This window comes from Macrosteles quadrilineatus, unplaced genomic scaffold (genome assembly GCF_028750875.1).
Source record: "Macrosteles quadrilineatus isolate MER2022 unplaced genomic scaffold, UCM_ALF_1.0 Scaffold_3__2_contigs__length_128488019, whole genome shotgun sequence".
NCBI classification, from domain to species: domain Eukaryota; kingdom Metazoa; phylum Arthropoda; class Insecta; order Hemiptera; family Cicadellidae; genus Macrosteles; species Macrosteles quadrilineatus.
In genome coordinates this window covers 72,507,763-72,521,463 of record NW_026542596.1, presented here as the reverse complement: position 1 = coordinate 72,521,463, position 13,701 = coordinate 72,507,763, and the positions used below count along the sequence as shown (strand labels likewise).

Genomic DNA, 13,701 nt, shown 5'->3' with positions numbered 1-13,701 from the left:
ACAGAGCAGCATCTAAATACCCCCGCCGCAGCAAACCTGCAGACTAAGCGAATTTCCATTTGCCTGATTGGATTTACACTAAAATATCTCCTTAAAAATATCACATTTATTCCCTATTTAAATAGAATCAGTTTAACAAATAGTTAGGTTTGCTGCAACAGGGAGGGTGAAAGTGTTTTTTTTATGTAAAATGTTAATAGTTAGTAAGAAATAAAAACATTTTCCAAATTTGGGCAGAACATGTTAATAAACAAGCAAACTACAACAGTTTACTTATTCTCCATAAGAATAACATGAGAATTTTAAATTTACAATTTTTTGGAATTTTCTCCGTAACCATTAGGCGCATTATAACGCTTCAATATACTAAATTATTTGTTTTTTTAAGCTCTACTAAATTGTTTGGAAAGAAATTGCAAAATTTTATGTTTTTTGGGTCAAAAATGGGAAAAACCCATTTTTACCCCATAAAAGCCCCCATAAACCCCCGTTCCCATGGTCCAATCATGCTGGTTCGCGAACTCGTTCGAATAAACGTAGGTTTACAGGTTTGTACCAAATTTCATTAAAATCGGATCATTTTTGCTCGAGTTATCGCGCTAACGGACACATATATATATATATATAAATATATATATAAATATATATATAAATATATATATTACTAAGCAAATCAAAATACCACAGTACCCTAAAAACATTTTATTTTATATTACTTACATGTTTCGGACATTAATGCCATGATCACAGTATAGTATATAACCTATTAGTTTCTTTTATTTACAAACATTATTAGATATTTCTTATTAAAGAACAGGACGCGGGACCGATTTTTTTTTTCGTTTTGAGGTCCCTAGAGGCCAAAAACACCATCCGTTCAAATTCATATATATATATATTTTGTTATTGTATACATCAATGAGGGCTACTTTAAATGTTACTAATAATTCAGACCGACCATACATACTCAGAAATGAATAAAAATATGCACATTCTGGATATTGAAAATAAAGGTGAAAAAATGAATACAAAGGAAGACTTTTATATTTATACTCACCATATTAATGACAAAGACAATTTACTAAACTTGACACAAATTCAAAATCAAAACGTAATATTCAATGAAATTATACATCTTAAAGAAAACACCTCCTTCCCTTAATATAAAAGTTATCACCTGTTCTTTAATAAGAAATATCTAATAATGTTTGTAAATAAAAGAAACTAATAGGTTATATACTATACTGTGATCATGGCATTAATGTCCGAAACATGTAAGTAATATAAAATAAAATGTTTTTAGGGTACTGTGGTATTTTGATTTGCTTAGTAACATTTAAAGTAGCCCTCATTGATGTATACAATAACAAAATAATAATGGCTAACCAACCAAAGATTATACATCAACTTAAATACATAACCTTAAGAATTGCAACAATAAAAGAAGATATTTCTTTCAATAAAAGATGTATACATGAGAATATAACGCCAAACTACATTCAAATTAACACAAAATCTAAATCAATTGCAGCTCAGAAAACATTAACAATTGCAAAGAAGATATGGATAAAAGAAGAAATTAACAGTCTATATTCTAAACTGAATACTCTGAATGAAAAAATGAACATCATAAAGACAGAAATCAATAAAAATTACCACACAGAATCAATAGAAGAATTCAATGAATACGTACAAAATTGGATTGAACCAATTATAAAAAGAAAGAAAGAAACTCATCACAAGAAGCTACAAAGTCTGATAGGTCAAAAAGCTAAGAAGATAAAAAATGAAAATTCAAATGAAACCCATTCATTTTATCCCAAAGTTCAAAATCTAACAAATATTGTATTTGAAAAAGATGAAACAGAAATGTTATCAAAAGCACTAAAATACAACATTAACATGGACTTCCAACAGAAGGTTATAAAAGATGAAATGATAGATCTAGAAGTTGCAATAAGAAAACAAAAGACAGACATCCAAGAATCAATTAGACATAATTTTGTACATGAATTAGACAAAAATAGAATAGAAACTAAAAACAAAGGTATAATAAAGAAGTCTAGAAAAGACTTAAATACTGTAACATCAATATCAAAAAAACTCAAAGATAACAACGCAATAATAACCAAAGCTGATAAGGGAAATACAACTGTTATAATAAACATAGACGACTATAACAAAAAGGTAGAAAACTTTATTGAAGACAATAATTACAGAGAACTCTCTAAAGATCCCACACTAGAATACAGTAAAGAAATTAATAGTACAATATCTAAATGTAAAACTTTAAATAAAAGTGACATGATACAACTAAAAATGATAAATCCAATAATACCAAAATTTAGAGGACAACCTAAAACACATAAAACAAATGTACCAATACGTCCTGTTGTTAACTACCGAAATGCCCCAGCATACAATGTATGTAAGTACCTAAATAATAAACTAAAACATAAGATAAACTTTGAATCTGGATACAGTATCAACAATACATATAAATTAATTGAAAAAATTAAGGATGAATTAATACCTGAAAATGCAATTTTTATCTCCTTTGATGTAACTAATATGTATTCAAATATTCCTACAAAAGATACCCTTCAAATCCTTCAAGAAACTTTAAACAAAAATAAACAGGTTTCAAAAAATGAGTTAAATGATCTTATGAAACTATCTAGAGTAGCAATCAATCAAAGCTATTTTGAATTCAATGGCAAAATTTTCAAACAATTAGAAGGATTGGCTATGGGTTCTCCACTTTCTGGTATTCTAGCAAACATATATATGCAGCATCTAGAATCATCAAAAATCATAAACGACGAAAATCCATTTAAAAAAGATATAATCTATTGGTATAGATATGTCGATGATATATTATGCTTATACAACGGCAATAAAGGCTCATATCAAGATTTTTTGAAATACTTAAATTCTATCTCCCCAACAATTAAATTTACGATGGAGACACAAGAAAAGAAGATAAATTTCTTAGACATAACAATTACTAAAGAAAACGATCGACATAATTTCAATATATATAGGAAACCTACCCAAACTGACCTAATCATTCCATTTGAGTCAAACCATCCTTGGCAACACAAAATTTCTACATTCAAATCAATGGTATTTAGGTTACTTAACATACCAATGTCTAAAGACAACTTTGAAATAGAAAAGAAAACTATAAAAAGAATTGCAGGAACAAATGGATACAAAGAAAAAATGATTGAAAAATTAATAAAAAATGAAAAAACAAAAAGAATGAAAGTAGAAGAACAAGAAAACGTAAAGAAAGAATTTATATGTATTCCATTCAGCTCATCCTTAAACAAAACCTTAAGAAAGACATTACCGAACTCAAAATTTAAACTAAGTTATAAAACAAGGAATAACGCTTTCAACATAATACAAAAAAGAACAAATACGATACCCAACCCACCAAATGTATATAAGAAATCAGGAATTTACAAATTATCATGTAACAACTGTGAAAAATACTATATTGGTCAAACAGGTCGAACATTTGAAGTCAGATACAAAGAGCATATACAGGCAATCAGATCAAACAATATGACAACACAAAAATCCTCATACGCCGAACATATACTTCAGACCGACCATACATACTCAGAAATGAATAAAAATATGCACATTCTGGATATTGAAAATAAAGGTGAAAAAATGAATACAAAGGAAGACTTTTATATTTATACTCACCATATTAATGACAAAGACAATTTACTAAACTTGACACAAATTCAAAATCAAAACGTAATATTCAATGAAATTATACATCTTAAAGAAAACACCTCCTTCCCTTAATATAAAAGTTATCACCTGTTCTTTAATAAGAAATATCTAATAATGTTTGTAAATAAAAGAAACTAATAGGTTATATACTATACTGTGATCATGGCATTAATGTCCGAAACATGTAAGTAATATAAAATAAAATGTTTTTAGGGTACTGTGGTATTTTGATTTGCTTAGTAACATTTAAAGTAGCCCTCATTGATGTATACAATAACAAAATATATATATATATGAATTTGAACGGATGGTGTTTTTGGCCTCTAGGGACCTCAAAACGAAAAAAAAAATCGGTCCCGCGTCCAGGTCTTACCATGAGTACTACGGTAATAGCTTATTCCCTATATGGGAAATTCGCTAAAAGGTGCGTTTTATATGGTGAGTGTATGGGCTGCGCCGGCTTCTGCTAGTAGGCCTAGAGAGTGGGGGAGCGCCGGACCGCACGGCCAACACTGAGCCAGCCACTGTCAGCATGAGTTGTTTATATCGTTGGGTGGAGCTCAGTTTTTTTTAAATCCTATCTGTTTAACCGACCTCAAAAAGTTAGTTTTAATAATGAGCTTTCTGAGACAGCAGTAGTTGAGAATAATAATGGTTTAATTTACCTCTGTCAATATGGTCCTTGCGTAGTTTGTCACTACTGCAGTTTCGTGCTCGTGGAGCACATCATCAGGTGAAGGTCACAAAAAGTTAAAACATTTTCCTTACGTGAAGGTCGTCAATTTAACACACCGAAAAAACACAAAACACACGAACGGTACGAAAAAAACATTTAAACTTGGCCAATACATTAAAGACATGACTTGCCTTCTACCGGCGCCGGACCCCGTGTGTAATGTCTTTAATGTATTGGCCAAGTTTAAATGTTTTTTTCGTACCGTTCGTGTGTTTTGTGTTTTTTCGGTGTGTTAAATTGACGACCTTCACGTAAGGAAAATGTTTTAACTTTTTGTGACCTTCACCTGATGATGTGCTCCACGAGCACGAAACTGCAGTAGTGACAAACTACGCAAGGACCATATTGACAGAGGTAAATTAAACCATTATTATTGTTGCTGTATGGTCCAGAGGCTACCCATCATGAAAGTAGTTGAGAGCGGTGTGCCGCAAGGATCGGTGCTGGGTCCTACCTTGTTTTAATTTTAATTAATGATTTGCCTGACAGTAAAGTTGTAATTCTGTAATCTTTGCCGATGACACCACTCTGTACAGTAGTAGGCCTAATAGCGAATTAGAACAGCTAAGTTTAACAATGTCTAATGCCTTGCTTGAAAGCACTGACTGGTTTAATTCAAACGGTTTGTCACTTAACAATAATAAAACTCAAAGTTTGCTTTTCTCTTTGTGTAAAGTTACCCCCAGCTTTGAACACTGTAACATGGGCCATGCAAAACGTTTAGGCGTTGATCTAGACTCCACATTAAACTGAAACCCACATATCCAATCTGTCTGTACTAGGTTAAATAGGGTAATTTGCTTGTTGAGGCATTTACGAAACTTGTTACCTAAACACTTTCTCAGGGGTGCCTACTTTGCTTTTTTCGCAGTAATTTGATGTATGGTATTAGCACGTGGGGCAACAGTAATCATGTGTCATGGGTCCTAAAACTGCAAAAAAAGGCCATTAGATTCATGAACAGATCATCTCTCGATGCACACAGTAAACATCTATTTGTTGCTGAGGAAATCTTGACTGTAGTAAATATAGCCTATACATTTATGTTTGTCTCTGTAGAGTTAAGAACAATTTAGGCCTAAATGATTTTAAACTTAGAAGTGATGGCCACCACCACAGCACAAGACACAAGTGGCAGATGGATGAAACCTTTAATAGGCTAGAAGCTTGACCCATTGTTGGTTAGACAATATAAGTGTAAAAATGTTTAATAGGCTATCAGAAAATGCTAGACAAATGTGTTTCAGCATATATAAAAGCACTCTTTGCAGGTTTTTAGTATCTAGGCCATTTTTTAAATCAAAGATTTTTTTGACGTACCTTCTTCCGAACTAAAATCTGTTTTCTGTTAAAATAAGCAGGCCTACTGTAAGCTATAGTTTTCCACATGTTTATTGTTTGTGTCTAGTAACCTTTATATTTTTATTCCTTTGTGTGGTATTTGCAGCTTAAATGTTCCTACTAAATCTAGTCACCAAAAATGTCCATTCACTATGTAGGTACCTGTAGGGTACTGTAGGCTATGCAATATCTCAATTTGTATTTGTAGCCTAACTCAACAATTTGACGTGGTCTATACCTGTATTTCTGTTCAATCGACCAAATAAAGAATCTTGTATCTTGTATTAAAGAGATGTCATTTCCGCCAAGTGTAGTCCGGTTAAAAGGTGTCCAGATAAGAGGGAGTCTACTGTGCCTTCCATCATCGTGGCAATTTATGAACATATCCCACGGACGTGAGGACATTATCATTGTCTACCGCGAATGAGACAAAATTCTGATCACCCGTGGCCGTGTAGACATCGTAACTGTCTCCCCCGATTGAGGCAAAATTCTGACTATCTATCTTCCATGGTTGTGTAGACATAATCTATCTATATACTTATTTAATACGCAAGCAGGTTTTTTGTGACAATTACTCCTCCGAAACTACTGAACCGATTGACATGTTTTTGGTGTCATTGGAAAGAGGGTAACGTGAAGTTGTGCAGGAAACTTTCATTTTAGGGAAATAATGAGAGATTGAGGCCCTGGAGCCCTTTAAAGTTTCGTATTTCTCCATAAGGATAACATGGGAGATAATTTTTATTTACAGAAACATATGTTTGTTACTTAAAAATAGTCAAAGTCTACTACATAATAATTTCTGTGTATTATGACTCTTAATGTATATCTACTACATTTCAATCGAGGATTGTGTGCCTTAAAGTTTACCCATAATGGATCTTACTACTTTATTTTAATGCTGGGAATAGTACAATTTAGTGGAGGATAAGTTACCAAGATTTAGAAAACTTTACTATAATAATTTGTGTATTTAAATCACAAATCTTTGACATTATTAATTCATTTGAAACTAAACAGCTGATCGACAAATCAAACAAATCATCTACTTCATGTGAATAATGTTATTACACAAACATAGTTTTTTTTTTTAACCAATATCTTGAATCTTTTTCATTTGTGGGTGTATTTTGAGTTTGCAGTTATGAAAGCACCAAACCAAGTATTTTAGGCCTATCTAATTTTCTTTACAAACTAACAGTATTAATGAATTGCTACATGAACTTGACAAGTCAGGTAATTAATTGTCAGTATACGAAGGGGAAGAATAGTGGGTCCTTGAAAACAGACGAAGGCGGAGACACCCATCTAGAAAATCCAACTGAGTGTTTAAATATAGAGGTCAGTGGATTGCCAAGACACAGATTAGACTAATAAAAGGGGGCAGTGGTTTTATTGATGAGGAATATCAATACATCAAAAAGGGCCTCAATAATGGCACAAGGCTTCATGTGATCAGAATGGTTAACAACGTAATAGAATGTAAAGTCTTAACTGGAACAAGTGAGTTGGGACATATTTTGATTTCGAGGATAAAAATTAACCGTCTGAAACAAACTTACCTTTTAACATGGAAAGATGCTAATTTCTGTTACCTTTGGCATTTGCAGCGCTATATTATGTGTTGTTTTAAGTAAGGCTACATCTTTTAATAGGATATGCATATTCGTTACGGAAATCTCTGACCAGAGTAATCTTCCTGAAGGTAACTTTAAGAATCGTAGTATTCATGGAAGTGCTTTTGTGATAAAAATATAGTTTTTTAGTGTTTATTTTTAAAAGTGTGTTTTCTTCAAGCAGCATTTTTATGACCCTCAAAATATGCTACATAGGCCTATTTGTTTGATATGATCAAATGTTTTGTTAAATGTGTTTTAAAAATCTTTAAAAAATTACTACCCTACAACCTTGCTCGCTGTCTATAACATACTTGAACTTGAACACCTATTAATTTACTAAATATAATACATATATACAGCTAGAACATGGCTGGACTGCTTCCCTTCCAAGGCTTCATTATTACTGTATTTAATTTTTGACGTCGAGTCAATATATAGGCCTAATACGATGAATTTGTTTTCTAAATTCATATTTGTTATTTTGCGGGGCATTGAGCCGCACAGGTTCACTAGTTATAATTAATTATCCCGCGGTCATGGATGGGTTTTAAGAGTTAATTTGCATTGTGAGGAGGACAATCTTTCATTGCGGAGGACATTATCATCGTCTACCACGAATGAGACAAAATTCTGATCACCCCTCGCGGCCGTTAAGACATCATTTTATCCTCCCCCGAAGTCGTAAGTACATAGCAACCGCCACCCGCAATTGCAGAAAAATGGTGATCCCTCGGCCATGTAGCCTATTGTATAGATCATCATCTTGCGCGAATGAGGCAAAATTCTGATCTTTTCCCACGGTGATGTGGGAACCACATTATCATCGTCTTGCCCGATCGGGGCATAATTCTGATCATCCCTCGAGTAGTCCGGTTAAAACGATGTCCGGTTGAGAGGTGTCCGGATAAGAGGGAGTCTACTGTAAAGGAAAAGTTGAAGTTATTACTTCGGGGTATTACGAGATCTATTTAAATTATCTCGTTCATTTATTAGTGAATTTCCCTATAGGGAAGTAGCTATTTCCGTACCGTACGTCTCATGGTAAGACCTAGGCCCGGGACCGATTTACTTTTTCATTTTGATGTCCCCAGAAGCCAAAAACACCATTCGTTCAAATTTTTATGTACCTATGTATATATCTATATACAGTCTAACCTTGATATAACGAACCTCAATATAACGAATTCCTTGATATAACGAATTTTTTTTAAATCCCCTAGAACTCTCCATAAGAGACTATGTATATTTTACCTCTACATAACGAACAAACCATAACAACGACCTTGATTTAACGAATTTTTCGTGATTTCGGCTAAAATAAGACACCTCAATATAACGAATTTATCATTGTCAAAACCTCTACATTGCGAATTTAACCTCTGCATAACGAATTGTCTACGTCTTTCCCTTGATGTAACAAATCCCCCACCCCAGTATTGTTTTTGGAAAATCTGTTTCTTTATCAAATTAAATGGAAAGGTGACGTCATCGCTTGCGCTAACATTCGTCTGCTCCGTTTTACACATATCTCTGTCTGCTGTCAATCTGCTGTGCGCGCTATGTTGCAACTGAGAACTGATTTCATTCAATGAGGACTGATGACGACGTAATCTGTAGTAAGCTGTGATTGGGTGATAAGTAAATACAGTAGAACCTCTTTAATCCGAACTAATTGGGACCAGGGGTAGTTCGGACTATTGAATAGTTCGGATTACAGAACATATTGTTGTTCTTACATAACAATACCTAAAACATGGCTAAAATTGATCAACATTATTTTGGGAAAAGTGAAAAAAATGTTTTATAAAGTAAAATACAGTGTTTATTTAATACAGTAGTAAACATGGTGAATAAACAGTACTGTAAATTAAATACAGTATACAATAAAGAACTACTGTACTGTGTGTAGAGTACAGCAATGAGGGGTTCGGATTAGTGGACGTTCGGATTAGGGGGGTTCGGATTAAAGAGGTTCTACTGTATGGTGAATTTTACAATTTTTGGATAAAGATAAATCTAAGAAAGAATATAAAAACATAAGCAAAGAGAAAGAATAGTAACATCGTTATTTTAACCCATAATTTACGAGTGTTTTTATTATCTTTAAGTTGGCTATGAATATGCACTTTTATAATGACTCATCTAATAATTTATTGTTTTCAATACGATTTGTTTCAACTAGCAACACCAATGCTATAGTTAATGATTATTATTGACATTCCTCTGTTGTGATAAATCAGTACTGTACTGTAAGTAGCCTACCGGCCTATCACGGAGCAGTCAGTAGCTTACAAAACTTTCTACTGTTTTGTTTTGTTTTTTACATGGTTAATGACTACGCAATGTAGTGTTTGGCTAGGTTTTAGGAGGGTTAGAACAAGCTGTGATTTTAAACTTACAGTTTTTAACCTGTACCAACGTCAATGCCATTGTCATGATTGCGCAATATTCAAGATCCCTCACCTTTATTATGCCGGATAATTTAGGTTCTACCATTGACTATTGGATACAGAAAGTTCTACTGTACAATGAACACTGTACTGTAAAGTATTATAGCCTATGATAATTTAATTGTGTTTTCATGAGGTCAAATCCCGGCCTATATTGACCGACGCTGGTTCTGAACCTCGACTTAGCGAAATTCCTGCAAACCTAACCTCTATATAACGAACCTCATTTTAACGAAATCCTTGATATAACGAATATTCAGTTCGGTCCCTTCAGATTCGTTATACTGAGGTTGGACTGTATATATGTGTCCATCCGCACGATAACTTGAGTAATTTCTGTCCGATTTTGGTAAAAATTGGTTTGAAGGTGTGAGGTGTGATAAACTTGAATGAGTTCGCAAACCAGCATGATCGGACCATGGGAACGGGGTTTAACGGGGGGATTTATGGGGTAAAAATGGGTTTTTCTCATTTTTACCCTTAAAACACACAATTTATCAATTTTTCTCCAGACCTTTTTAAAGAGCTTAAAAAAACAAATAATTTAGTAGGCCTAGGCCTATATTAAAGTATTTTTTTACCATAATTGGTTACGGAGAAAATTAAAAAAAAAAAAAAAATTTAAAATTCCCATGTTATTCTTAGCCTACGTAGAATATTATAATAGCCTATGTTGTAATTGGCTTGTTTATGGCTAAATTTTGATCGTAAAATACATCGCTCTTGACGTAAAATACATGTTTAAATGTTGTTCCATGAAAAACAATTATAACGATATAACCTTGAAACACCATTAGTTCAACAAATCCTATCCTATTTTAGGGTTAAATGTTTAATAGTCAGGCTAATATTGGTAGGAAGAAGGAAAGAAGAAAAGGTGAAAACAGAGCTGAGAGCTCCACTTACGGTAGCCTACCGGACTGTAGGCCTAAATTTGATACAAATTCATTGAAATAGCTTCTAGCGTAGTCAGTGGGACTGCACATCACTTGAGGTTATGTTTGGTGCACATTTTGACCGCCCACCCAACTTTGTTTTTTACAATTTTTTATTGAAATATTTAAGAATAATGACCTAACTTAACCCATGCTTAGGTTAACAAAGTGCCAAAAATTACCGATTTTGGGTAGCCTTTAAGTTAAGTTAAACCAAGGTTAAGGTTAGTAAGTTTAACTTAATAACTTACGTTATTTGACACATTTAAAAGTGTGCCAACATTTAACTTAGGCCTCTGAGAGATTTTAAACGCTTATCAAAATTTTTGAAAATAAGTATTTTAGGCCTACCGGTAAGATGTGTCTAGGCTAGGCCTAAGCCGAAAAAAGTGGAAGAGGAAAAAGTGTTTGAAATGGCCAAGAAATAGGACTAAAGTAAATGAGATAAATACCATTTAAGTTATTTTTACTTAAATTAAAAAGAAGTTTGGTCCCACAGTTTCTTTTAACTGGGCTAACTTAACTTCATTAAGTTAACTTAAGCCTAGACACTTCCATATCTGATAATGTAACTTAAGTTAGATCAAACAACCGAACGAAAATATCGATCGATATATCTAACGATCGATAAGTTATCGGCCTAGGCCTAAGTAAGTTTAAGTTAATTAACCCTTTGGGTGCCAGAAATTTATTTTGGTACTTTCCGAAAAGTGCCAGAGTTTTTTACTAGGTGGTAGCCTACTATTGTCTGAAAAGTGCCAGGTTTTCTTTCTTGGAGGCAAAGCGTAGGCCTGGTGCGCAAGAATAAAAATCGGTGAAAGTAGGCCTATAAAATTTCATCCCAAAAGTGCCATGGAACGATAGGCTATAGGCCTAACTTATCTTGACTCGATAAAGAAATAGATTGAAATCATCGATGTTTTATAAGTTAGGCATAATAACAACCGAGTCAACCAATATGCCCATTAAAACTCACATGATCAATGTATTTTTCGGGTAAGAGTACCGACGACGACATATCATTGTGAAGTTTTTTTCAGATGTGTTGTGCAAAACGTTGTTTAAGTTGCCTAAGTTAGTTATTGTTGCGTGGCACTCAAAGGGTTAAACAATCGAATAATCATTAGCTTACTCATTCGGTTGTTTGTGCCAACAGATAAGTTATGGAAGTGTACCCAACCTTGATTCAATTATTTCACTATCACCAAGTTTGGTTAGTTAGGTTAGGTAGGAGAGTTTAATTTTAAAATTGATAGGTAGGACTAATTAGGGGACTCAGACCTAGGCCTAGGCTGGTAAAAATGATTAATATTTTCAATTCGATAGTTTCAATCGATATTAGGATAGAACAGTTAAGAAACAGTACCGGAGATGGTTTTCATGCCCTAAAATCGCAGATTTCTAGCATTGTTCCTGATTTTCAGGGTGAGCCTAACTTAAGTTAGGCGTTTCCACCAAAAGTGCCAATGGTAAAAAAGCTCTTAAAATTGTATAATTTTGGTAGGTACCTAAGGCAAAACATGTAATATGACATAGGTAGAATAAGTTCAGTATTACCGGCATTTCATACCCTAGGCCTAGGCAGTTCGGCGACTTACAAGCGGGCATAGATTTAAACTTTCGCTGAGGCTTATTTCAACTATATTTCTTGAACAGACAAGTTCATCAAAATATCACTAACTACATATTTACCTGAGGAATTGAAATTCTTTCCTTAGAAAGCTGAGTCACTGAAATTAATTTACAAAAGTAACAACACTGATCGAAGAAAGAACTAAGTCACCCACAACACAAAATGGCGGATCGGATCAGATCATAGAAATAGATGCAGATGGCGATCATGGCGTCTCGAGTCGATGGCGATGCAATTCGGGCGGGGAATTGAATTAGATAGACTGGACTGGAGTGGAGGCAGACTGACTAGACTGGACTGGGTTCACCGAAACGAAGTGAGTGAAAGGGGAAGACGAATAAATTGGACCGGATCTTCCTCCGTGGAAATGGAGTTTTCTTTCCATTTCCCGTACATCATAATCGACAGGTTTGGTAGAAAATAATCCAATAAACCAGAGATAGGGTTAAAAAATACATGTATGAAATTCAAATTACTACAAGCAGCACATGTCCGTATTGGTAGCATTTCTATTATACACTGTTCACAAAATGTATGTGTTTTGAGGGGAAGTTCCCTCACCACTTTTTTGTGCTTAATGTCTGTTGCTTGATCAGGTGTAGAGCTATTATTTTAAGGCAAAATGTCAAGTAGAGTGGATAGATGTGATTTATCCCCCCCCCCCCGTCAAAGGTTTGCCAAATGGATTGACAACTGCGCCAGCTGATCAATTTAGCATTGTTTATTTATTAATTTTTACAGCAAACACCATTTTTACACTCGTTTTACATATTGTGATACATGATACATACATGCGACAAGATGCTTATTACATGCTGATAAATGTTGTACAGATACATCAGTTCTACATGCAAATATGAAAATGAAAAGCTGAAAAAACACGTTCAATGAAAATGACATGCAGTTGTAAAACAATTGAAGAGTGAAAGTTATATTAACTTGGTTTTTTGTTGCTAACTTGTTTTTAGTACATTAAGTGCCTACAAGCACGCTATTTTGAATTGTTTGCTCGAAATACAGGAATGCGGAAAAGTTAAACTAGTGAGATAAAGTGGACTTAAGTAGGTTAAATCACTGTTAATAACTGTTAATAAGGAATCAACTACTTTGAGTGCTATGTAGAAAGTCCGTTTTTTTCATGTAAGTTTAGGAAAATTATATTTTATAATTTAAAAAAACGGACTATATTTTTAGAATATTATCTATATAAATAAAATTAGAGTTTTGTCTG

At 33.6% G+C, this 13,701-nt stretch overlaps 1 protein-coding gene across 4 annotated transcripts in view; it reads right to left on the bottom strand.

Annotated features, from left to right (window-relative positions):
* LOC128989951 (zinc finger CCCH domain-containing protein 13-like) overlaps positions 1-12,637 on the bottom strand; it is a 68,000-nt gene extending 55,363 nt beyond the window's left edge. For 3 of the 4 annotated variants that reach the window (XM_054412120.1, XM_054412118.1, XM_054412121.1), the window contains exon 1: positions 12,530-12,634. The gene's annotated coding sequence lies outside the window, so the exon portion shown is untranslated. Of the gene's footprint in view, positions 1-12,529 lie in introns of all 4 variants that reach the window. The other variant, XM_054412119.1, reaches the window with a different exon arrangement.
* Between the last annotated feature and the right edge of the window lie 1,064 nt (positions 12,638-13,701).